Below are 22900 nucleotides of genomic sequence, written 5' to 3'. Positions count from 1 at the left end.
GTCCGTAGCATCACGGGGTGTGTCCAAAGATTTCCCCTCAGCTGCCCAAATATGACTGTGGCCTGGGATGCTGCAGTAGGTAGGCACGTCCCCTTCACGGCGGGCCCGGCCAGGCTTCACCACAAGCAGCCCCCGGCATTGGCTGGGAGTAGTCCCAAGCACTGCTGGGTGTGGCCACCCCCAACCACACTTTAACTGGACCTGGACAGGCCCTTCCTGACCCTTCTGACCCTTCTGACCCTTTCTGCTGTTCCAGCGGCTGCTCCCGTTGAGAAGTCCGTGCCTGGGGAGAAAACCCCCAGCGCCCCCTCCTCGGAGACGCAGGAGGAGTTTGTGGACGACTTCCAGGTCGGGGAACGAGTCTGGGTGAAGGGGAACAAGCCTGGATTCATCCAGTTCCTCGGGGAGACCCAGTTTGCCCCTGGTCAGTGGGCCGGGATCGTCTTGGACGAGCCCATCGGCAAGAACGACGGCTCGGTGGCGGGTGTGCGCTACTTCCAGTGCGAGCCGCTGAAGGGCATCTTCATCCGGCCGTCCAAGCTGAGCAGGAGCTGGCAGGCCGACGATGAGACCAACGGCCTGCAGCCAGCGCCTGCTGCCCAGGCCACACCGCCCCTGTCAGCCGCCCCGGCCCCTGCGGCCGCCCCGAAGGCACCCCAGCCCTCCGCGAAGGAGGCACCGGCCACCCCTCACATCAGCAACCTGACCAGGACGGCCAGCGAGTCCATCTCCAACCTCTCGGAGGCTGGCTCCCTCAAGAACGGGGAGCAGGAGCTGAAGCTCGGGGACCGGGTGCTGGTGAGTGCCGAGGGCAGCGGTCGCGGGTGGGTGTCCATTCGCCTGTCTGGTCCATCAGCTTTCCCAGACTCGCGGTTTGGGTGGAAGCACGAGCAGCCAGGACACCTGGTCCTGCAGTTTCCAGCGTGATGGATGCGTGCGGGGATGCTGCCAGTTTTACCAGTTTAGCCAAAACAGGGTGGAGGGGTCATGCCGTGGGGAGGCCGTGTGCTTTGGATGCCTCTGACCCGGGGTTTAAGTCTTGGTCCCATGTACAGTCCCCCAAGCACATCCCGGAGTGATCCCTGAGCACCAAGCCAGAAGTAAGCCCTGAGCACTCTGACTGTGACTCAAAAAACAAACCAACGAACAAAGTTGGAAATCGGTTCCATTGCTCTGGTTTGTGATGTTTGTGTTTGGGGCGTCACAGGGCTCACCCCGAGCCGCTCCAGGCCATTCCGTGCGCAAGCCCTGAGCCGTCTCTCCAGACGTGTGTGGTTTGGTGTTTGGGCCACACCTGGCCATGCTCAGGGCTTCCTCCTGGTGCTGAACTCAGGGATCTGGTAGGGCTCAGGGGACCATCTGGGGTGTCGGGGATGGACCCTGGGTAGGCCACGGGTAGGGACCCGTCTCCGGAACATTCTCAAGAGTATGTTTTGCTGTCTTGGTTGCTCGATCTTCAGACTCAGCACCTGCTCTTGGGTTTCTCTGAGCAGCTCCTGGAAGGCCTTCGGTGGGGGCGAGGGGGCACCCTTTGTAAGATGAGTTTCTGGTGGGGGTCACCAGGTCCCTGCACATGGCATCCTCAGTCCACCCCAAGCCCATTCCTCTGCACAGCTCCCCTAAGCAGAGGCGCTTGGCTGTAGACAACTGTTCTCCCCCAGCAGAAGCACTCAATAACGCTTTCAGAACCCGTGGGAAGCGGCCGGGAAAAGTCACCTCGGGGACGTCTGAGGCGGGCTGCTCTGACCAGACAGACTGGGGGCTGGCCCGGAGCCAGTGGCTTCCCGGGGACCACAGGGATGGCCATCGCCAGGCCGGTGTCAGAGCTGTGGAGGCCGGAGAGGAGAGCTGTGCAGGCGCAGGGTGGCCCTCGGAGGGTCCTGGAGGGTCACGGTCAGGGTTCAGGGATGGCCAAAGAGTAACACGGGGAGGGAATTGGAGCTGGAGGAGACTCACGGTTTAAAGACTGTTTGGGGGGCTGGAGCAGTAGTACAGCAGAGAGGGCGTTTGCCTTGCACTCAGCAAACTGGGTTCCCCGGTATCCCATAGGGTCCCCTAAGCATCGCAGGAATGATTCCTGAATGCAGAGCCACGACTCACCCCTCAGCATCGCCAGGTGTGACCCAAAGACCCAAAGAAGAAAAAAGACTTTTTTTTTTAACTTGCATTCACAACCGTCCACACCCGGACATAGGGACACCAGTGTCGTTGGAACAAGGGAGCGGGGACACTGCCACTGGCTCTGCGGTGAATAACTCTGATCAGTTATTCATTTATTGGTGGTGGTGCTCAGGGCTGAGTCCTGGCCCTGTGCTCAGGGACCACATCCGGGCAGGTGTGTGCAAGGCCAACGCCCTGCCCGCTGTGCTGTTCCATCGCTCCATACCTCAGCTCGAGCACGCCTTTCAAAATGAAGTTTTTGAGGGTTTTTTTGGGGGACCACAACCAGCATAATGGCTGTTTTCTGAAAGAAGAAGGGGGAAAAAAGAAAACCCAAACACTTTCTTTGGTCTTTTTCCTAATTCAAGGAAGGTTTGCTTGGCGCTCCACGGCCTAACGCAGCCGTGGTCAGGAGGCCGTGGCGAGTGGGGGCTGGCCTCGGGGCACCGAGGCGAAGCTCCCGTGCAGGGCTGGCGCCCTCCCGGCTCTCCAAAGGGCCTCCTGCCCTTTGCCCCATTCTTCCCTGCACACAGGAAGTCCAGGTTCTGCGCCAGCTGGCCCCGATGTTTACGTGACTGACCTCGGAGGAGCCCTTCGGAGGCTCTGAGACGGCTGTTCCAGCCTTAGGCCTGTGGAAGGCGGTCCCCTGCCCCTGGCACTCCCTGTCACTGGCAGTGGACAGACTGCCCCCATGCTTGTGCTACTTTGGTTCTCTCTGGAGACTCAGGGACCCTCAGTGGGCTCACTGGAAATGCCCAGCTCTGACCTCAAGTCCCGTCTGTGCTCGCAAGTAGGCAGGGGTCGCAGAGCGGGACAGTCAGTCTTATGGTGTCTCAGAGCGGGAGGTCACTCTGTCCGTCCTGTGGCGTCTCAGAGCCCAACCGTGAAGAGCTTCTCCGGGCTGATGTGCGGTGGTTCTCCTGACCTTGGGAGATCACTTCCCTTCTCTCCAGCTGAGCTCTGACAGAATGTTCTGGAGACAGGCTTGCGGCAGTTTTGGGCAGATGATATTTCCAGGATATGAAGTCAGGGTCTTGAGAGACGTGACTGGCTTCCAGCTGTGCTGTTCCAGGAGGCTGTTTCCGGGTCAGGGACGGCATGTTCTGTGCCAAATTCTTCGCCGATGAACTTTGCAGCCTCTTCTCAGCCCAGGGCCGCCACCCCAGCCACCTGTCTCTTGTTCTTTTATTCCTTGTCACACTCACAGTGCCCAGGGCCCACGCCTGGCCACGGAGGCTGTGCCAGGGCCTTTGCACATGGCACTTCAGGACTCACAGAGACAGTCCTGGGTGACGCTGCTACCCCTCGTGCTGCGAGTGACCCCCGAGCACGTGAACCCAGTCCTGCCCCAGACCCGAAAAAAGAAAACCGCGCTCTCAGGCATTATTAGTTGAGGTCTCTCTCTCTCTCTCTCTCTCTCTCTCTCTCTCTCTCTCTCTCTCTCTCTCTCTCTCTCTCCCCCCCCCCTTTCTGTTTTGACTTTTTGGTTTTGGGGCCACTCCTGGCAGTGCTTATGGGTCACTCAGGCTTTGCACTCAGGAATCAGTCTTGGCGGGCTAGGGGGACCATCTTGGGTGCTGAAGATTGAACCCAGGGTGGCCACACACAAAGCCAGTGCCCTTCCCCCGGTGCTCTGGCCCTTTCTGTCAGCATTCCCGTCAGTGTCCAGCGCTGTGATTCTGTTTTGCTCTGCGTCCCGGGGGCCAAGCATCAAGCCAAGGCATAGTGAAGGAGAACTGGAAAATCGAACTCCGCTAAGATATGAGAACAGTCATTTTCCTCTAGCTGGTTTCTGGCTTAATTGTTCTCCAGCGGTGGGGTTGCCACGGCTCTGCTCCCACACCCACGGGGCAGCGACCCCCTCGCCACACCAGGTGGCTGGCCTGGGTCAGAGATTCCCAGGGGTGTGGTCAGCCAGGCCACCGGTGTAAGCGAGTGGGTGTGAACGCCGCTGCCTTGCATGGACACTGAGCAGCAGCGTCTGCTCACCCTGTAGGGGTTGCAGGGGGAAATGGCACCTTGACCTTTGGGGTTTCTTCCGGAAATCCCTACTCTGAAGCCAGAATGTTCCTTCGCGGGGGTGGGGGCGCTTTGCGCAGTCCAGAGTGCCTGACCCGCGTCCCTCTGGCAGGTGGGAGGCGTGGAGGCCGGTGTGGTGCGCTTCCTCGGGGAGACGTACTTCGCCAAGGGGGATTGGTGCGGCGTGGAGCTGGACAAGCCGCTGGGCAAGAACGATGGCGCCGTGGCCGGAACGAGGTGGGTCCTCCTGCCCCCCCCCCCCAGACAGCCTGGGGCAATGCACGGTGCCCGGGAGGCGCTGAGGAGACTGCAGGCCACTTCACTTGGTTCTTAGGCGGGGCCACTTCCGGTGGCACTCGGGGACCCTGCAGGGATGTGGGGACAGCCTGGGGCTCCCACATGCAGCTGTGCTTGCCCGCAGGAACCCCCGGGCCTGCTGTCGCCCTTCAGATGCCGGGGAGGCTGCTTGGAATCGCCCTTGGTTTGCGCGGTGGGGGTGGGAGGCGTGCGAGGGAGTGTGTGTGTGAATGTATGAATGTGTGTGCTTCGGAGTGTGGATATGTATGTATGAGGGTGTGTGTATGTGAGCGTGTGAGTGTGGGGCTGTGAATGTTGGTGAGGGCATGAGCATGTGAGTGTTGGTGGGGGTGTGAGCATGTTTGTGAGGGAATGAGAGCGTGTCATTGTTGGTTTGAGAGCATGCAAGTGTTGGTTGGGTGTGCGTGTGTGTGACTGGGGCTGTGGGAGTGTGGGAGTGTTTGTTGGGGTTTGAGTGTAAGTGTGTTTTTTTTTGGGGTGTGAGTGTGAGTGTGAGTGTGGGACGTTGGGAGTGTGGGAGTGTTGGTTGGGGTGTGAGTGTGTGGGAGCGTGGGAATATCGGTTGGGGTGTGAGTGTGTATGTTAGTTGGGGTGTGAGTGTGTGAGTGTGGGGCTGTGGGAGTGTTGGTTGGTGTGTGAGTGTGTAGGAGTGTGGGAATATCGGTTGGGGTGTGAGTGTGTGTGTTAGTTGGGATGTGAGTGTGTGAGTGTGGGGCTGTGGGAGTGTTGGTTGGGGTGTGAGTGTGTAGGAGTGCGGGAATATCGGTTGGGGTGTGAGTGTGTGTGTTAGTTGGGGTGTGAGTGTGTGAGTGTGGGGCTGTGGGAGGGTATGAGTGCTTGTTGGGGAGTGAGTGTGTGTGAGTTTGGGGCTGTGGAAATGTGGGTGTGTTTGTTGTGCTCTGAGTGTGTGTATGTTGGGGTGGGAGTGTGAGAGTGTGGGAGTGTTGGTTGGGGTGTGAGTGTGTGTGTTTCTTGGGGTGAGTGTGGGAGTGTTTATTGGGGTGAGAGTGTTTGGGAGTGTTGGTTGGGGTGTAAGTGTGTGTTAGTTGGGGTTTGAGTATGTGTGAGTGTGGGGCTGTGGGAGGGTATGAGTGTTTGTTGGGGAGTGAGTGTGTGTGAGTGTGGGGCTCTGGAAATGTGGGAGTGTTTGTTGGGGTGTGAGTGTGTGTATTTGTTGGGGTGGAAGTGTGAGAGTGTGGGAGTATTGTTTGCGATGTCAGTGTGTGTGTTTCTTGGGGTGAGTCTGGGAGTGTTTGTTGGGGTGTGAGTGTGTGTTGGTTGGGGTGTGAGTGTGTGGGAGTGTTGGTTGTGTGTGAATGGGTGTTTCTAGGGGAGTGAGTGTGTGCGAGTGTGGGGCGGCTGTGAGCATGTGGGAGTGTTTGTTGGGGTGTGAGTGTGTGTGTGTGTTGGGGTTTGAGTTTGTGGGAGTGTGGGAGTGTTGGTTTGGGTGTGAATGTGAGTGTTTGTTTTGGTGGAAGTGTGAGAGTGTGGGAGTGTTGGTTGCGATGTGAGTGTGTGTGTTTCTTCGGGTGAGTCTGGGAGTGTTTGTTGGGGAGTGAGTGTATGTGAGTGTGGGGCTGTGGAAATGTGGGAGTGTTGGTTGGGGTGTGAGTGTGTTTGTTGGGGTGAGTGGGAGTGTGAGAGTGTGGGAGTGTTTGTTGGGGTGTGAGTGTGTGTGAGTGTGGGGCTGTGGAAATGTGGGAGTCTTGGTTGGGGTGTGAGTGTGAGTGTGTGTTGGTTGGCGTGAGTGTGTGGGAGTGTTGGTTGGGGTGTGTGAGTGTGTGTGTTTGTTGGGGAGTGAGTGTATGTGAGTGTGGGGCTGTGGAAATGTGGGAGTCTTGGTTGGGGTGTGAGTGTGTTTGTTGGGGTGAGTGGGAGTGTGAGAGTGTGGGAGAGTTGGTTGGGGTGTGACTGTGTGGGAGTGTGGGGCTGTGGGAGCGTGTTAGTTTGTGGGGGTGTGAGACTGTGGGACTCAGTGGACTCCGCGGTCGGCGCCTGTCTCTCTTGCCAAAGGTGTCTTTTGTCCCCCCCTCCTCGTTGTCCGCAGGTACTTCCAGTGTCAGCCCAAGTACGGCTTGTTTGCTCCCATTCACAAAGTCACCAAGATCGGCTTCCCCTCCACGACGCCGGCCAAGGCCAAGGCGGCCCCCGCGAGGCGTGTGATGGCCACCACCCCCGCCAGCCTGAAGCGCCGCCCGTCGGCCTCCTCGCTCAGCTCCGTGAGCTCCGTGGCCTCATCCGTGAGCAGCAGGCCCAGCCACACGGAACTAGTAAGCAGCCCCCTCCCCCGCCCTGTGCGATACTCAGGCCCCCACAGACTCCCAGGCCCCAGGGGCGAGAGGCGGGACAGGACCGGGTGGGCTGGGCAGCTCCGGGGGGCAGGCGAGTGGCTTCCCAGCCACCACCGGTGACAGGAGCAGGGATGGGCCTTTCCTCCGGTGCTCAGGGCTCGTCTCCGGCCCCAGGCTGCCATAGCGATGAAGTGGGGAAGCTGAAGGGGGCGTCGGAGGGTCAGAGCGGGACCCAGGGACTCTGGGGAACGCTTGGCACTTGGCGTTGCTTGTTTGCTCTCTCCGTCCCTCCCTGCTCCCTCCTGTCCCTCTGCACCCCTGTCGACACAGAGGGGCCTCGACTTCTGTCCATTGCGGGGCCGCAAGTCAAAGCTGGGGCCTCGTGGCTTCTCCCCTCACGTCTCTCTGAGTCCTAAACACTAAAGTGTGTCCGACTGTGCAAGGGTGTCCTGAGATATTGTCCACAGGGAAACGGGCCCACGATGGAGACGTGTCCCGGGGGGCTGGCTTTGCTGGGGGCTGCGCTTCCTGCCGCCCCCTCTGCTCCCTGCATTGACCCTCGATGCGGAAGAGGAGGGAGTGAGTGTGTGTGCAACGGAAGATACAAAACAGGTGACACGGAAACGGGAGCCAGGAGGCCGCGCGCCGTGGGCACAGGCCTGGGGCCAGTCCTGTCTTGCTCGACCACCACCAGGTTTCCCTGCCCTGCCTCCATCCTCACTTCCGACTCCTCCTTCCCCTCGCCTCGCCATTTAGGAGGGGAGCAGACTCAGAAGCCCCTCTCCTTCCCTCGCGAGCCAGCCCATTTGTGGAATTTGGTTTTGTTTCTCTGCTTGACTGTGGGCCACACCCTGCAGTGCTTGAAGGGGCCGTTTGCAGTGCTGGGGTTGAGCCGGGCCTCCCACCTCCGAGCAAGAGCCCCACGCCTGAGCCGTATCTCCAGCCTCCCCCTGCTGTCTTGTTTTGTTCTGTTCTGGGGTCACACCTGGCAGAGCCCAGGGCTTTCTCCCGCCTCTGTGCTCGGGATTATTCCTGGCGGGCCTCCGGGATTGAGCCTGGGCAGCGCTGGGGCTTCGCTCTCCAGCTCTTTGGCCCCTGCCTTGCATATCTTTACGCAGGGTGGAGCTCACTCCTACACTGCACATCACCGTTAGCACATATGACAGGAATATAGAATGAGTCTGTGTGGCTTCATGGAAGTATACCTCCACAACGTAATTCCATACGTGCACACACAAGCGTTCACACACACACAGGCACTCATACATGTACACGTAGTGCATACCGTATATACACAGGCTGATGGGTATATACACACAGGCACGTACTGCATAGACACAACGCGCGCACGCACACAGCTGTGTGTAGACATGCCCACAGGAACGTACGTGCACGCATACATACATGCACACAGGTCCGTGCGTGCCCTGGGGGAGCCTCCCGGTTCGCGTGTTGGCTGAGTTGCTCTTCTGAGGTACCAGGCTCCCACAGAGGGTCCGGCCTTGCTGGCATGGAGCCTGGGGCCTCACACACCATGCGCAGGGCAGAGGCTTTGGCATCAACATCCTGAGTTCAGCTCGTGGCCCCGACCTTGCCCAGCCCCTCAGCACCGCCTCCCCCCATACCAGGGGTGCTGCTTTCTCCCTGCTCCGGCGCCTGAACCTCGCAGTCTGGTCTCCACGGTTGGCTGAAAGAAGCCGTTCGCTCCCGTGCTCGTTTCCTCAGGGAGCTGTCTCGGGCCCAGGAAGCGCGTGCGTCCAGCCGGCCCCACCCGCTCAGGCCAGGAGGCTCGGGGAACACCGCCGCCCACCTTTCCTAGTTTATTTTTGCTCTTTGGTTTTGGGGCTCACCTGGCAGTGCTCAGGGACTCCAGGCGTGGTGCTTGGGGGCTGCTCCCGGTGGAGGGGGTTTGAGCCCAGGTCTTGGTGGAGACCCCCAAGGCTGTCAAGCTCTTCCCAGCCACCCCTTGAAATCAGAGTTGACTGCAGTTCCCGGCAGCACTGCACATGGCTGGGCCGGAGAGCTCGTGTGCTCCTAGAAATTTTATTTATTTATTATTTGGTTTTGGGGCCACACTCAGGGGTGCTCAGGGCTTATTCCTGGCTCTCTGCTCTTGGGGTCACTCCTGACAGTGCTGGATCTTGAACCTCTGAAAGCACCTTCCACCCCCCAAAAAAGAAATCTCTTTGGCCCTGGGGAGAGCATTTAATCTGACCAATATACTTTAAGTGTATTGGGGAGTCACGGCCAGATCCTTACGCAGAGGCAAGGATGACCCGCTCCCCGGACAGAACCAGGTAGCTCGAGAGTTCGCAGCAGGCAAAGCAGCAGTGGACAGCCTGGGCCCTGCTGGGCCCGTCAGTCAGCAGGCAATTGGCAGCAGCTCAGATGATGCAGGGAAGCGGCAAGAGCAGGGCGATGGGTCAGGCGTGGCCGGGCAGAAGGAGCGGACGTCCTCGGCCACCCCCGCCCCAGCGCCCGCCACCGTGTGCCTGAAGAATGAAGACCAGGTCCCGCTGTGTCCCCGCCTGCAGGGGCCATTGTGCCGCAAGGAAACTGGTCTGCAGAGCGACCAGGAGTGACCACGAGCCCAGGACAGAACGGACAGGACCCCCAGTCCCCGCGGCCCTCCAGCCCACTCCCCTCCCCTCCTCACTGTCTTTGCCTCTTCTCTCCTTCCCTTTGTGCTTGGTCTTCCCCTGAGCTGCCCTTGCTGTCCTGCTCGCTGGGCGTGAACCCTCACACATGCTCACCCACCACTTGTTCCTTTTTTTCCTGGATTTTGGCCCACACCCCAGCAATGCTCAGGACTTCCTCCGGGCTCTGCACTCAGGACTCACTCCTGGTGGGCTCGGGACCCTATGGGGTGGATACCTGGGATCCAGTTCGGGCAGCGGCGTGCAAGGCCAGCGCCTTCCCCGCAACTTTACCATTCTAGCCTCTCATCCCCCCTTTCGAAGGCAGATGGCACAGGGGTCTTTTATGGGGTCACACCCAGTGACCCTCAGGGGCACGGGGCCATTCCCAGAGACAAGAGTCTCTGGTTACTGCTATTCAGGCCTGGGGCGGGTGCTGGGGAGAGCGAGGTGAGCTGAAAGGAAGAGGAAGAGAGAAGGGCCAGGCTGCCCTGGGAGACCCTGACGGACCTGCAAGGCTGAAGATGCTGGAGCCGGCCTCAAGCTCATGCCAAGGGCTCAGCCTTAAGGAAGCTCAGGCCAGAGCGGGCTGTGGAGGGGGCTGCCTCCGGCTCTGCAGAAGAGTCTCTGGATTCCCACGAGGCCCGAGGTCAGTGGAGCCCAGGTCCCGTCCAAGGACCTTCGGGAAGGTTTCAAGACGCTTCTGCTGAGAGTCGCTGGCCCATATGCACGGATGCAGCGCTGCTCCATCTGCTTTGCTGAGGATAGCCGTGTGCATGCCCGCGTCCGCCACCCCCACCCCCTTCACGTCTCTTTTTCCTTTGCAGTTGCCAGAAACCTCCTCTCGCTATGCCTGCAAGATCTCCAGCACAACCGCCCTCCAGGAGGCGCTGAAGGAGAAGCAGCAGCACATTGAGCAGCTGCTGGCCGAGCGAGACCTGGAGCGGGTGGAGGTGGCCAAGGCCACGAGCCATGTGGGGGAGATAGAGCAGGAGCTGGCCCTGGCTGGGACGGGCACGACCAGGTGACGTCTGTGCAGACGGCAGTGCCGGGGCCAAGAGACGCTTGCGGCAAATGCTGGGCGCGACCTTGGTGCAGGCGGTGCAGGGAGAGGCCGTGGGTCCCCGTCTGCCGTCGTTGCGGTGGCATCCGGCGCGTGGTTTGATCGCATGCACCTTCTGCTCACCCCGTGGGGGTTCAGGGAGCGCCGAGTTATCCCCGCTGGTGCTTTCGTGGTGTGGTTCCCCCCCGGCCTTCCAGAAACGCTGCAGCTTAGGTGGGAGACGTGTTCAGCATGCCGCGGTGGCAGGTGGCGGTGCCAGCCCACAGAGGGCTGTCGGGGGCGGGCGAGGACACTCACGCGCAGTTGCCTCCACAGCACGTCCTGGAGCTGGAGGCCAAGATGGACGAGCTGCGGGCCATGCTGGAAGCGACCGACTGGGAGAAGGTGGAGCTGCTGAACCAGCTGGAGGAGGAGAAGAGGTGAGGCCGTGCCAGGAGCTGGGGGGCTGCCTCGGGTGGGGTGCTCCTGGCCTTCCAGGGCTGTGAGAACCACAAACTAGCGGGTGCCCAGTCCTGAGAGTGGCCTCATTGGGGGGGATGGGGGGAGCTCACTGGAGCCCAGCCACCCCCGGCCCTCCCTGCTGTGTCCACGTGGCCTGGTGTTCAGGAGACCTGTGCTGGGTGGCCGGGAACTGTCATATCCCAGTGGGGCCCTGTGGGAGTCCCTGGGGTTAATCCTGGGCGGGAGGAAACCCGCAGCACCCATGGGGCACGGCAGCAGACAGGCAGGGCTCAGGCCAGGCTGCAGACAGACGGACACGGGGTGCCGGCCAAGACGGTCTTCTCAGATGGGCTCCCGGCAGTGTGGTGCCCAGGGGCACTGCCAGTGCCCGGCTCAGCCCCTCAGCTCCACATGCCGAACTCGCCACGTCCCCTGGGAGCCCCTCCTGCCCCCCCCGCCCTGGCCCCGAGTCATTTGCTGCTTCTCCCCCAGGGGCTCAGTTGTTGTCCCGATGTGGGGACAGGCGCTGGCTGGGAGGGACTGGCACGCGCACCTGGTCAGTCTCTAACCACCTCTGTTAGCTGCGAGGCAGAAAAGGCTGATATGACAGTGCGCCTGGCGTTGGCTCGACAGAGCTTCCTCCTGTAGCCTGCGGGTACCACCCAGTGCTCACAGCCGAGGGGACTCGCTGACTTTGTTTTTTTTCTTTTTGGGTCAATCCAGCGATGCTCCCTGCCTCAGCACTCAGGAATTACTCCTGGCATTGCCCAGGGGACCATAATGGGATGCTGGGAATTGAACCCGGGACGGCCACGTGCCAAGACAAATGCCCTGCCCGCTGTACTCTCGCTCTGGCCCTCGCTGACTCTCTCAGCCCTCCTGTGTGTGGAGGCGGGGGCTGGGTCAGGCGTGCATCTACAGGATGGTGGCCCTCAAGGGGGGCAGCAGTGACGCCCCTCACAACTCTCCCTCTCCCCCACAGGAAAGTGGAGGACCTCCAGTTCCGAGTCGAAGAGGAGTCCATCACCAAGGGCGACCTGGAGGTAAAGCCCGGGCAGGTCCCAGAGGCTTGCAGGGTGCAGGCAAGGATGCGGGGTGGCCTGGCCGACCCCGCCGGGACCACTTCTGCTGGAGACTCCAAATCAGACAGGGATACCAGGGGTCATGCACCTGGCAGGGCCCGGCGGAGGCACCTCTGCTCCTTGGGGCCGGAGGCTGCTGTTGATGAGCGTTTTCCTCTCGTTCTGACAGTTGGGTCTACGCCTTTGCCTCAGCTTTGATTTTCAGTCGAGCAGCACAAATCAAATCCTTTAGAACCCCAGTTTATTGGAAGGTATTCCTTAAAACAAGAAAAAGCAAACAGTCAGTTTGCAAAAGAATAATTTCTATTTCTGCTTCTTTTCCTTCCTGTTTTAAGTTCATGGAAATTTTGTTTTCCCACCAGAAGGAGGTGAAGGCCCTGCAGGCGGCCTCCGAGAAGCTCGCCAAGGAGAACGAGGGGCTGAGAACTAAGCTGGACCATGCCAACGAGGAGAACACAGACGTGATCGCCCCGTGGAAGTCCAAGCTGGAGACGGCCATCGCCCCGCACCAACAGGCCATGGGCGAGCCGAAGGCGTCCGTGAGCCGGGGCGTGGGCGCCGAGGCGGCCGAGCTGGCCGAGCTCAAGATGCAGATGGAGAGGCTGCAGTTCGAGTACCAGCAGGAGGTAGAGAACTCGAAGGCCCAGCAGGTGGCTGAGCGTGCAGCGCACGCCTTTGAGCTGCAGACGCTCAGGTCGCGGCTGGTCAGGACAGCCCAGGAGCAGAAGAACAGCCTGGAGGCCGCGCGGGCCAAGCTCGACCAGACCGAGGACCAGCACCTGGTGGAGATGGAGGACGCCCTGAACAAGCTGCAGGAGGCGGAGACGAAGGTAACGCACCTGGAGGGGTTGCGGGCCATGTGTAGGCAGCAAGCCCAGGCCCTGGCCGACGCCACGGCGCAGCTGGAGGCCACCCAGCAGAAGCTCTTGCAGCTCGATGGGCTCCGAAAGGCCAGTTCCGAGGTCAATTGGGAATGGAGAAGCTCAGGCAGCAGCTCCAGGTGGCTGAGCAGCAGATTCAGGAGTTAGAGAATGCAAAGCGGGCCGAGAGTGGCAGGTTGGTACCCGGGTGCCCTCGCCCACTTCCACGCTCGCTCCCTGCATGCTGTGTGTCTGTCTGCTCGCCGCCGTGTTCCGGCTTGGTGCTGACAGGTCTCCCGGTCACGTCCCGTGCGGTTCCCTCTGATGGGACTGAGAACGTGTCGGCACGATTCTGGGACTGTCATTGGTCCCCAGCACCCAGATGCCGTGCAAGCCTTGGCCCCGGCTAATCGGGCCCGTCTGGGGTCTTTCTGAAACTGAGAACTCTTCACAAGGCCAGTGAGAAAACAAGATAGGAGCCCCCAAAGCAAACCTCTGCCCCCCCCTTAGGCCCCCTGCGTACTCGCCGAGTCCGCCCAGACCCTTGGGCTCAAGTCTGGCCGCAGGGTTCTTTCCCTGACCTTGCTGACCACCTGCTCGTGTGACTGGCTTTGCCAACCTCTCCCCGAGGCGCCTCAGTTTCCAGCTGGTGCTCAATGCCTCTGAGCCTCTGAGCTCCCTCAGGGCTGGTGACGTGGCCCATCTTGGTATTTCTCATTGCCGGCCCCTCCCTGCCTGCAGCACAAGCCCCTGCCCAGCCCTGCAGAGATTTCATCCCTTTCAGCCTCTAAGGGGTGCTTGGGCCAAGTCCGCCTTCCAGCATGGCCTCCTGCTGGCCACGGACATGGACTCTCATGGTAGCCCTGACCCTGGGGAAGGACAAGACAGTGAGATCTGGGCCAAGCCGAGGAAGCTGCAGTTCTCACCCAGGAGCCCCTTGGAAAAATGCCCTTTAACTCCTATAGGATTGTGGTGGCAGGACGCACCCTCCCAGCCGCCCCCCACCGACCCCCATGGCGCTGTGCGCTTTGTTGAAGAAACTTCTCTGTTGGCCAAGATGGAAGGGCTGTGGGATTTGTAGACAGGACTGACAGACATAACAGAAGGACCCAGAGACCCCCGGGAGTTCCTCTCAGGACTCAGGACTCCTTAGCTGACATTCCAGAAACAAACAGAATCAATTCCTAGGACACAGCAGGGCATAGTTGAACCACTTGTTCGCATCAAGATGTAACAAACGTCACGTTCTGCTGTCTAGTGGATTAGAGGTTCTTCAATTTAAATTTCATATTGAAACCCCTCAAACTTTTAAAGTCACAGACAAGAAACTACAAGAAAGTAAATCTTGGGGGCCAGAGTGATAGTACAGTGGGAAGGGCATTTGCCTTGCACACGGCCTACGTGAGTTCGATCTCCAGCATCCCATAGGGTCACTGTCATTGTCACTGTCCTCCCTTTGTTCATCAATTAGCTCAAGCGGGCCAAAAAAAAAAAAAATAACATTTTCTTCCCTCCCTTCCCTCCCTTTCCCTTTCTTCCCTGTTTCCTCCCTCCCTCCTTCGTATCCTTAGCCTCCCTCCTCCCTTGCTTACGTCCTTCTTCCTCGCCAAGCCATGCTCTCGGCTCTGGGGTCCTCCCGCCCAGCAGTAGTGGGTCTTTCAGCTTGTGGACCGATCTCAGGCTCGCCCAGTGGTGCTGCAGTTCCAACTCGGGCCTGGTGTGTACTCCAGCCCTTTGTGCCGTCTCCCCGCCCCTGGAAAGTCAGTCTTTCTCATAGGCTTTCTTATTTTCTGGTCACTCCAAATGTAGGTCTAGAAAACGCCTCTGTTTGAGCCGTTTTCAGTAACCACTAGACAGTCATCACCAGAACTGACGGCGCCAAGGCCTTGGCTTTGAGAACTTCAGGCAATCGCACTCACCTCACGCCTCTGTTTTTCGGGGTTGTGTTGGGTCATGGGCTTCTCATACGTGCTTTCTGTTTTGTTTTCCCCTTCCTGTTCCTGTTCGTCCCCTTGGTCCATTCACTCCATCCTTGTCTCTCTGGTAGGCCGAGAGCCTGGCCGAGGAGCTGCAGGGGAAGGAGCTAGCGCTTCGTAGTCTTCAGGAGAACTTGAACGAAGTCAGTCGAGTGAAGGAGGCTTTGGAGAAAGAGCTTCGGAGTTTGGTGAGTACCAGGGGAGTCGGACGCTGATCTTTACATTGCTGAGGGCAAAGCGAAGCCTCCTCAGGCGAGCTCGGCCCTATCGCCTCTGAGGCTCACATTGTGTGTGTGTGTGTGTGCTGGTGAGCAGAGTCGCCGTGTGTGTGCGGGTATGTTTGTGTGTTTGTGTGTTTGTGTGCACTGTATGCGTTGTGTGTGTGTGTGCGCGTGTGTGTGCTGGGGGCAGGCAGGGGGCCCACAGCTGATGGTGGCCCCCGGCTCCCCGCAGGGGGAGAAGGTGGACGTGAGCCGCAGCCAGTCCCAGGCTCTGCAGGCCGAGCACGCCAAGTCCACCACGGAGAGCCAGGCGCAGCACGAGGAGGCGCTGCAGGCCCTGCAGAAGCTGCTGCTGCAGGCGGAGGAGAAGCTGCAGGCGGTGCAGGCGGAGAACGGGAGCCTGCTGCGGGAGGTGGCCGAGCTGAAGACGCAAGCCGACAAGGCCAAGGTGTGTGGGCGCAGGGCCGCCGTCTCGGGGTCGGGCTCTGTTGGGGGCCTCGGCCTGCAGCCTCAGACACTTCCTCCGTCCGTCGGCGCCTGTGAGAGCCAGAAGGGGGTTGCTCCCGGGGCGCCCGGCAGAGCACATAGAAGCCCAGGGACCCCAGCTTGGGTTGTCTGTTTTGTTTTTAGCTTGCTCAGTAAGTTCAGGCCTTCGTGTTTTCACTTGACTGCTCAAAGGCATTTTTTCATGTATCAAAGAAATGTTAAGGTTCGAAGCTCAGTGGGGAGAAATAAAGCGGCTGGAACTAGTGCAGTGAGAGGGCACTTGCTGTGCACGTGACCCACCGGGGGATCCCCAGCATCCCCCGTGGTCCCCCAAGCACCCAGGAGGAAGCCGTGACCTCTGCCGGGTGTGAACCCCAAAACAAGAAGGAAAATAATGTACACACACATATATGTGTGTACATACATAACATGTACATATGTGTACATCTTTATATCCATATAATAAGTGTATTTTAATTCATATGTACATATTTTGATACATTTTCAGTTTTACACACTTGGTCCCATGTATAGTTTATACATATATGTGTATGCCTATACATATATGTGCTTGTATGTATATGTGTGTGTATACATATCTATAAGCCAGTGGAAAGAAAACGGAACCGAGCTTACATCAGAGGAAACCAGGGCTGCTGAGCGGCGGCCATGGCCCGCGTGTGTGTTGGTGCCCGGCCTCTTTCCACCACGCACCAGAGCCAGGGCTACGTCTCCTCTCTGGACCACCTGCACGGCCCAGTTCTGTGGCCAGCAGCCTCGTGTGCATGCTCAGGTCAGTCCCATTCCAGTAACCTGACCGTCAGCGGTCAGCTGCCCAGCGCACGCCAGTAGCCTGCTGCGGCTCATGGCTGCTGAGCTGGACAGAGAAGATAGCCCTTGCTGCAGAAAGTTCTGGAAAGTACATGGCGGTTAAACTATGGTGTGCATTGAGACTCAGAAACGAAGACGCACAACCCGTTGCTGACGGGCAGGGAGAGCAGGTGAGGGAGACTCTGGCCCGTGTGCGGCCACTCCTCCTGGAGCCCCTGGGCCCCTCCCAAATTTCTGCAAACACTGCCCTCCCATTGTTCATCGATTTGCTCGAGCGGGCCCACTAATGTCTCCATTTTGAGACTTGTTGTTACTGTGTTTGGCAAGCAAAACCTGTTGGCTTCAGTCTCCAAAGCTTGGTGGATTAGTCTGGATTTTCTATAAAGTGTAAAACTTTTGGGACTAAGTCCATTTCCTGCCTCTGTTTGTCCCTGTGAAAATCGTTTTGCAAGCAATGGTTGCTTTTCCCTTCCCCTCCTGCACAAAGTTCAACAACAAAATACTTTTTGTAGTTCTTTGAATTGTACTGGAAACTAGTTTTTTAATGCATCCCTTCTATGACAGAGTGATGGATTTTGTAATGGAATAATTGAAGTGGGGGGAAAAATCTTATGCCCCAATGTCAAGATCCAACTGTACTTAAAACTTCCGGGGAGCTGTCAGGAATAATTTCAGACGGCATTTCAAAAATAAAATGGCTGATAGTAGAATGGGTAGTGCTGCCTTGTACTTGGCCAACCCGGGTTGATCCCCAGCATCCCGTATGGTCCTCCGGCCCTGCCAGCAGTGATCCCTGAGCACAGAACCCTGAGCGAGACCCGAACACCACCAGGTGTGGGGCCCCCATCCACAAAATAGGCAGGTAGATATGTTGACCCTGTGAAGTTAACTGTGTTTGAGCCTCTCCATCCTGCGAGTGTGTGTGTGTGTGCGTGTGTGTGCGTTTGTGTGCGTGCACGTGTTTGTGTGCTTGTGTGTGCATGCACGTATGCACGCGTGTGCAGGTAAGACTACTCTGCCATTTTCATTTCTGGTGTTTAGGCCACATTAAGTGCTTGGCTTGCTTGTGCCTGCTTGATCTCATTCTTGTTTCCGTTCTTCCCCGCTTTTGTTTCTGTAGTCATTAACTTCCCTAATAACATCAGAGGAAATTGAGCTGATGTCGGAGGATCTCAGGGCCCTGAGGTCAGAGAATCAATTGCTGGCGAAGGAGAAGCTCTCTCTGAAGTCAGAGAGAGAGTCATTGCTATTGAAGTTGAAGGAAGCGGAGGCCAAAAACTCTTCGCTGCGGGAAGAGCAGAGGAAACTCTGGCTGTTGAACCAAGCCATACGCTGCGACAAGGAGAAGGTCATCGAGGCCAGGCGGGCCGCAGAGAAGCTCTGGCAGGAGGAGCAGCTCGGCCGAGAAGCCCTCGAGGCGGAGAAAGAGAAAGTGCTGGAAGAAGCCAGGGCGGTGCAGGAGGAGCTCCAGAGGGTGGGCGCGGAGAACGACGCCCTGCAGGTCGCCAAGGTGGGGCTGCAGGCCCTGGTGGAGGAGCTGCAGATGAGCAAGAGCAGCCTGGTGGCTGAGTGTAAGAAGGGCCTGGAGGAGAGGGGCCAGCTGGAGGAGCATGTCAAGAAGCTGGTTCTGGAGAACCTATCCCTGGCCAAGGACAAGGACAACATCATCCAGAAGCTGCAGTGCTCCTATCATGAGCTGGCTTGGGATCAGAAGTCGCTGGTGCAAGAGATCGAGGAGCTCACGGCCGAGAAAGAGTCGGCCCTCGAGAAGCAGTTGGAGCTCGACAGCCTGTGCGTGGCCCTGAAGCTGGAGCGTGACGGCCTGGCTCAGAGGAACAAGGAGCTGCAGCTCGAGAAGGACCTGCTGCGCCAGGAGCAGGAGAAGCTGGGCGCCAGCCTGGAGGCGGCGCTACAGGCCAAGGAGCTGCTGGGCACCGAGGCCAGCTGCCTGCGCACGCAGCTGGACGAGGCCACCAAGACCGTGCACAAGGCCGAGCTGGAGGTGCTGCAGCAGGAGCTCCAGGGGCTGGCGGCCAGCCAGGGCGCCCTCGAGGCGGCGCTGCAGGAGGCCAGGGACGCAGCCCGCAGCCTGGAGAAGACACACGCCAGCGTGCTGCAGGCCAAGGAGGCGCTTGACGCCGAGCGGCAGGAGGAGTGCCTGCGGGAGAAGGAGCAGCTGGCCGGCAGTTACTTCCTCCTCCAGAAGGAGGTCAGTCGGCTGGCCCAGACCAGCAGCCACGTCTCGGCCAACCTCCTGGAGGCCCAGAAGGAGAACCGCATACTGAGGAAGGACAAGATCAGGCTCACCTTCAAGATCAGAGAGCTCAAGACGCTGCACTCTTTTACGGTAAAGTGGAGCAGGCCCGACCCTCGTTGGCCCCGGGCACCCCCTTTTAGCGGTTAAGAGGATTGCTCTTCGTCGGCACAAGGAGAGGTGCACCCCCACGGAACCAGTGTGTCACGGGCTGTTTGCTGCGGGCGCAGGGACAGCTCGTCACCACGTGCCTGGTGACCTCTAGGACAAGGCATAAGCTGTGAATAAAACCGAGAAAGGACAGTATGTTCATTTCCGGGGGGAGTTCTCACGGAAGATTGCACTGTGGCTCTTCAAGACGTAAGGGAAGGCATGAGAGAGGCACTAAGTTGTAAAGCAAAGCAGTGTCTTCCGGGGGGACTTTGAGCGGTTGCCCTGAGTCTGCTCACTTGGGACTCGGGGGTGCCCTGTGCCACCAGCAGTGTGCCCGGTGCAGGGCAGCCTGGACTCGAGGGTGCCTGGTGCCGGGCAGGTGTTCTCTCTTCCCACCTCACTCAGGGTTTACCTTTCTCCCACTCCCACACCTGTGCTCACTGCTCACATCTCCTCTCCTTCCCCCCCGCCCCCACGCTTTCCACCCAGGCCTGCTTAGCTGTCCGCTCATGTCATTTTTATTCTGTGTGAGGAATGGAGGCTCTTGGGAGCCCTGGGCTGTTTCTGGGTGTCAGTCTTGCTGCTGAGCGGCTCAGACGTGAGTCCCCGCAGGATGAACCGGCGGCCAGCGGGGCCGGAGCCACTGTGGCAGGTGTGGGTGGTTTGTGGGGCATTTCGCGCTGTGTTGTGCCACTGTTGCCAACCCCTCCCTGCCCCCCCCCCCCCCCGGCGTGGCTCAACGAGGTTTCTCTCTCCAGGCTGTGCAGACAGCGGAAGATGCCAGGCATTTTATGCAGCAACTGTCCCAGGAGAAGACAGAGACCCTGGCCTCCCTGGAGGACACCAGGAACACCAATGCAAACTTGCAGAATGAGGTGGGTGATGGTGGTGACCAGGGCGTGTAGGCCCGGCCTCAGCCTTGAGAGAAACTATATCCTGGGCCAGAGCGATAGCACAGCGGGGAGGGCGTTTGACTTACACACGCCAGACCCAGGTTCAATCCCCGGCATCCCATCTGGTCCCCTGAGCACTGCCAGGAGTAATTGGTCCCTGGTTCTCGCATGGGACAGGAGGGGAAGTGTACCCCTGCATGACCCCTGTATGACCCCTGGGGAGGTGCTGCGTGGAGTGACCACACAGAATCTGGGGGACATGGGGCGGCCTGGCGAGATCACTGAACAGCTGACCACTCCCAGACTGCTCGGCGGAGCAAGGAGCCCGGCAGGGACTGGACGCCCCAGTTAGCTCGCCCAGAGCCTGGGCCGGGACAGGAAGAGAAGCCACATGTGTTGACATACGCAGCATTTCAAGGCTCTTTGATGACCGTGAGAAGGCGAGCCAGTGCCCTCTGACCACACAGCCCCACTTTCCCGGGCTCGAGTGACTGCTGACGGCCTGGGCTGCTCCTCCCTCGCCAGGAGTGATCCCTGAGCACAGAGCCAGGGCATAGTCCCCACCGCACCAAACAAACCAAACTGACGACCCACAAAGGTTATAGATGAGCATGTATACATACACAGACATGTACATATGTATATATGCGTGTATGCTTCAAAAGAGTCGGGGAATACCTACCATTTAAAATATCCGAGAGTGGGGCCGGAGCTACAGCACAGCAGGTAGGGTGTTTGCCTTGCACGTGGCCAAGCCAGGTTCCATCTCCGGCATCCCATATGGTCCCTGAGTGCAGAGCCAGGAGTCACTCCTGAGCAACGATGGGTTGTAACCCAAAAGCCCCCCCCCCCCAAATGAATTGATTAATCACAATAAAAGAAGCCAAAAAGAAGGAAGCTGAGGAAGAAGGGGCGGTGCTCACCTGGCGCGCGTGAGAACCAGGGGCTGGGCACACGCTGCCGGAACCCCATCCCCACATGCTCCCAGCACAAGAGGTGATGCTTACGGAGTGAAAGGCCCCATGGACAAGGACACATCCCTTCAGTCAAGGGGTCACGTCCTTGCCAGAGCCGAGAAGCCAGACCCCTCCACAGCCCTTACTCCTGCTGCTCTCCCAGAACCTGGGCTTCGGGCTCCCATAAAATTGGCAAATCTTCACTTTGCCAGAGTCGAACACCACTTTGGAGGGCCTCCTTCCCATCAGGAAGGTCCGGTCGCAAACGGAAACGTCCACCAACATGTGGCTGTCCCGGCCACGTTGTGCATGCTCTGGGCGCAGAGCTGGGGAGTCTGGTCCTCTGGGCCGCCTTCCTGCTTCTTGCTCCTGTCGAGGGAGACAGCTGGGTGGGGTCTTCTGGGGTGTGCACACTTGGCTGCAGACCCCAGTGCCCGCACCTACCATCACCAGGCTTGCGTCTGGCCTGCGGCAGGAGTCAGCCTTGGGGCCTCCTTGATGTCTCTCCTTCCCAAACCCCCTTCCATCCCACCTGGCCTGCAACACTTTATAATTTGAATCCTCTCCAAGGAAGGGGACCATCTGGGTCCCAGTGCCCTGTGGAGTTCCCGCACACCCTCACTTCCTGCACTTCTGTACTTAACAGCCGTTGTCCTGGACGGCACATGTGGGCTGAAGTGAACTTTGCATGTGGGCTGTGGAGGTGGACCCTGCATGGGCTTGTTGGGAACTGAACATTTCCATGTTTTTTTGTGTTTGTTTTCTTCACCTGGAGGAAGAGAGATCTGTGTTTCTTGGCTCCAGTGTGGGAGGGCCTGGGCACTCTCAGAGACTCCTCATCAGAACTTGCCCCGAGGGAGAAAAAGAATCAGTCAGCTTTATGGTTTTCTTTCTTCTTTCTTTGGGGGCCACACCTGGCGATACTCCGGGCTTCCTCCTGGCTCTGCACTCAGGAATCACTCCTGGCTGCTCTCCAGTGGCCCCTATGGGATGCCAGGGATCAAACCTGGGTTGGCTGCGTGCGAGGCAAGCACCTTTCCCGCTGTGCTATCACTCAGACCCAAACCTGCCAGTTTTTAAGTGAAACATGAATGTTTGTGCCTATAGTCATGCTTACCTTTGTAAAGTGGGATTCCCCCCCCCCCCCGCCCCGTGGATTTTAAAGAAGTGAGTCTGTCTTTGTAGGAGAGGGAAGGCCCTCTTGACTCCCTGCTCTGAGAGGAACCGAGGGGGCCCAGCATGTCCTCCTGGGGTCTTCCCTGGGGCACCCGGGAGCTTGCGCTCAGGAAGGGAAAGGGGAGCTCTGGCTGCCTCCAACCCTGGGGCGGGGACTGGAAGCGGGGCCCAGCCTCCTCTGTGGCGGGCTCCGATGGCTCCCGCAGATGGCTCACCGTCTCACGCTCTCCTTTAACACAGATCGATTTCCTGAATTCCGTGATCGTGGACCTCCAAAGAAAGAATCAGGACCTCAAGATGAAAGTGGAGATGATATCCGAGGTGGCTCTCGACGGGAACGGGGACGACTCAACAATTACGACGACAACTTCGGCCCGGCCACCCCATTCTCTGCACTGTGCAGCAATCACCAGCACTTGAAGGATGACATAACCAGCTATTTGTGAAACACCTAGAATAACCATTTTACTGTCTTTACAAGGTTTACATTTTTCACTGTGGTTTTAGATGAATGTATGATGAGAAATTCAACATTACTAATTTTGGATTTTCTTACCACAAAAAGATTGAATGAAGGACCTCAACCATCAGAAGTTTGTCATCCAGTTTCAATCTATTTTTCTTTATTTGAATGTTTTCTAGTTCTGTCAAAAGTGATAATGTACCATCCAGGCTACATGTATAATAAGAACTTCTATAATTATATGTATGATTTTGATGTATTTTCCTCTGGAGATTATCAGCTGTCTGACAAGTGAAAGATCTGGATCCATTGAAATTTTTAGTAATGACCATTATTGAAATTGTTTCACAAACTATGTAAAGCAGTATTAAAATTTGAGCAAGCAAGTGTTCTATATCTACTTTAATAAAATTATTTATTTTTTGCCAGTGATAACTGATTATTCTCAGGTTTCTTTAGAAAAGATTTTTGGCTAGCAGTGAAGAACTATAGAGTCAAATGAGTCAAACAGTTTCTACAATGGAATTCTGATACACCAATTTCTTATTGTTTCTTTATGTTTGTGCCACCCCTGGTGATGTCTTAGGGCTTATTCATGGCTCTGCACTCAGGAATCACTCC

At 58.1% G+C, this 22900-nt stretch overlaps 1 pseudogene; it reads left to right on the top strand.

The window, feature by feature from the left end:
- Positions 1–4387: 4387 nt before the first annotated feature.
- LOC130043749 (CAP-Gly domain-containing linker protein 1-like) lies at positions 4388–22699 on the top strand (annotated as a pseudogene).
- The last annotated feature ends 201 nt before the right edge of the window (positions 22700–22900 follow it).

This window comes from Sorex fumeus, unplaced genomic scaffold (genome assembly GCF_029834395.1).
Source record: "Sorex fumeus unplaced genomic scaffold, SorFum_2.1 ptg000122l, whole genome shotgun sequence".
NCBI lineage: Eukaryota > Metazoa > Chordata > Mammalia > Eulipotyphla > Soricidae > Sorex > Sorex fumeus.
This window is presented reverse-complemented; position numbering and strand designations above follow the sequence as displayed.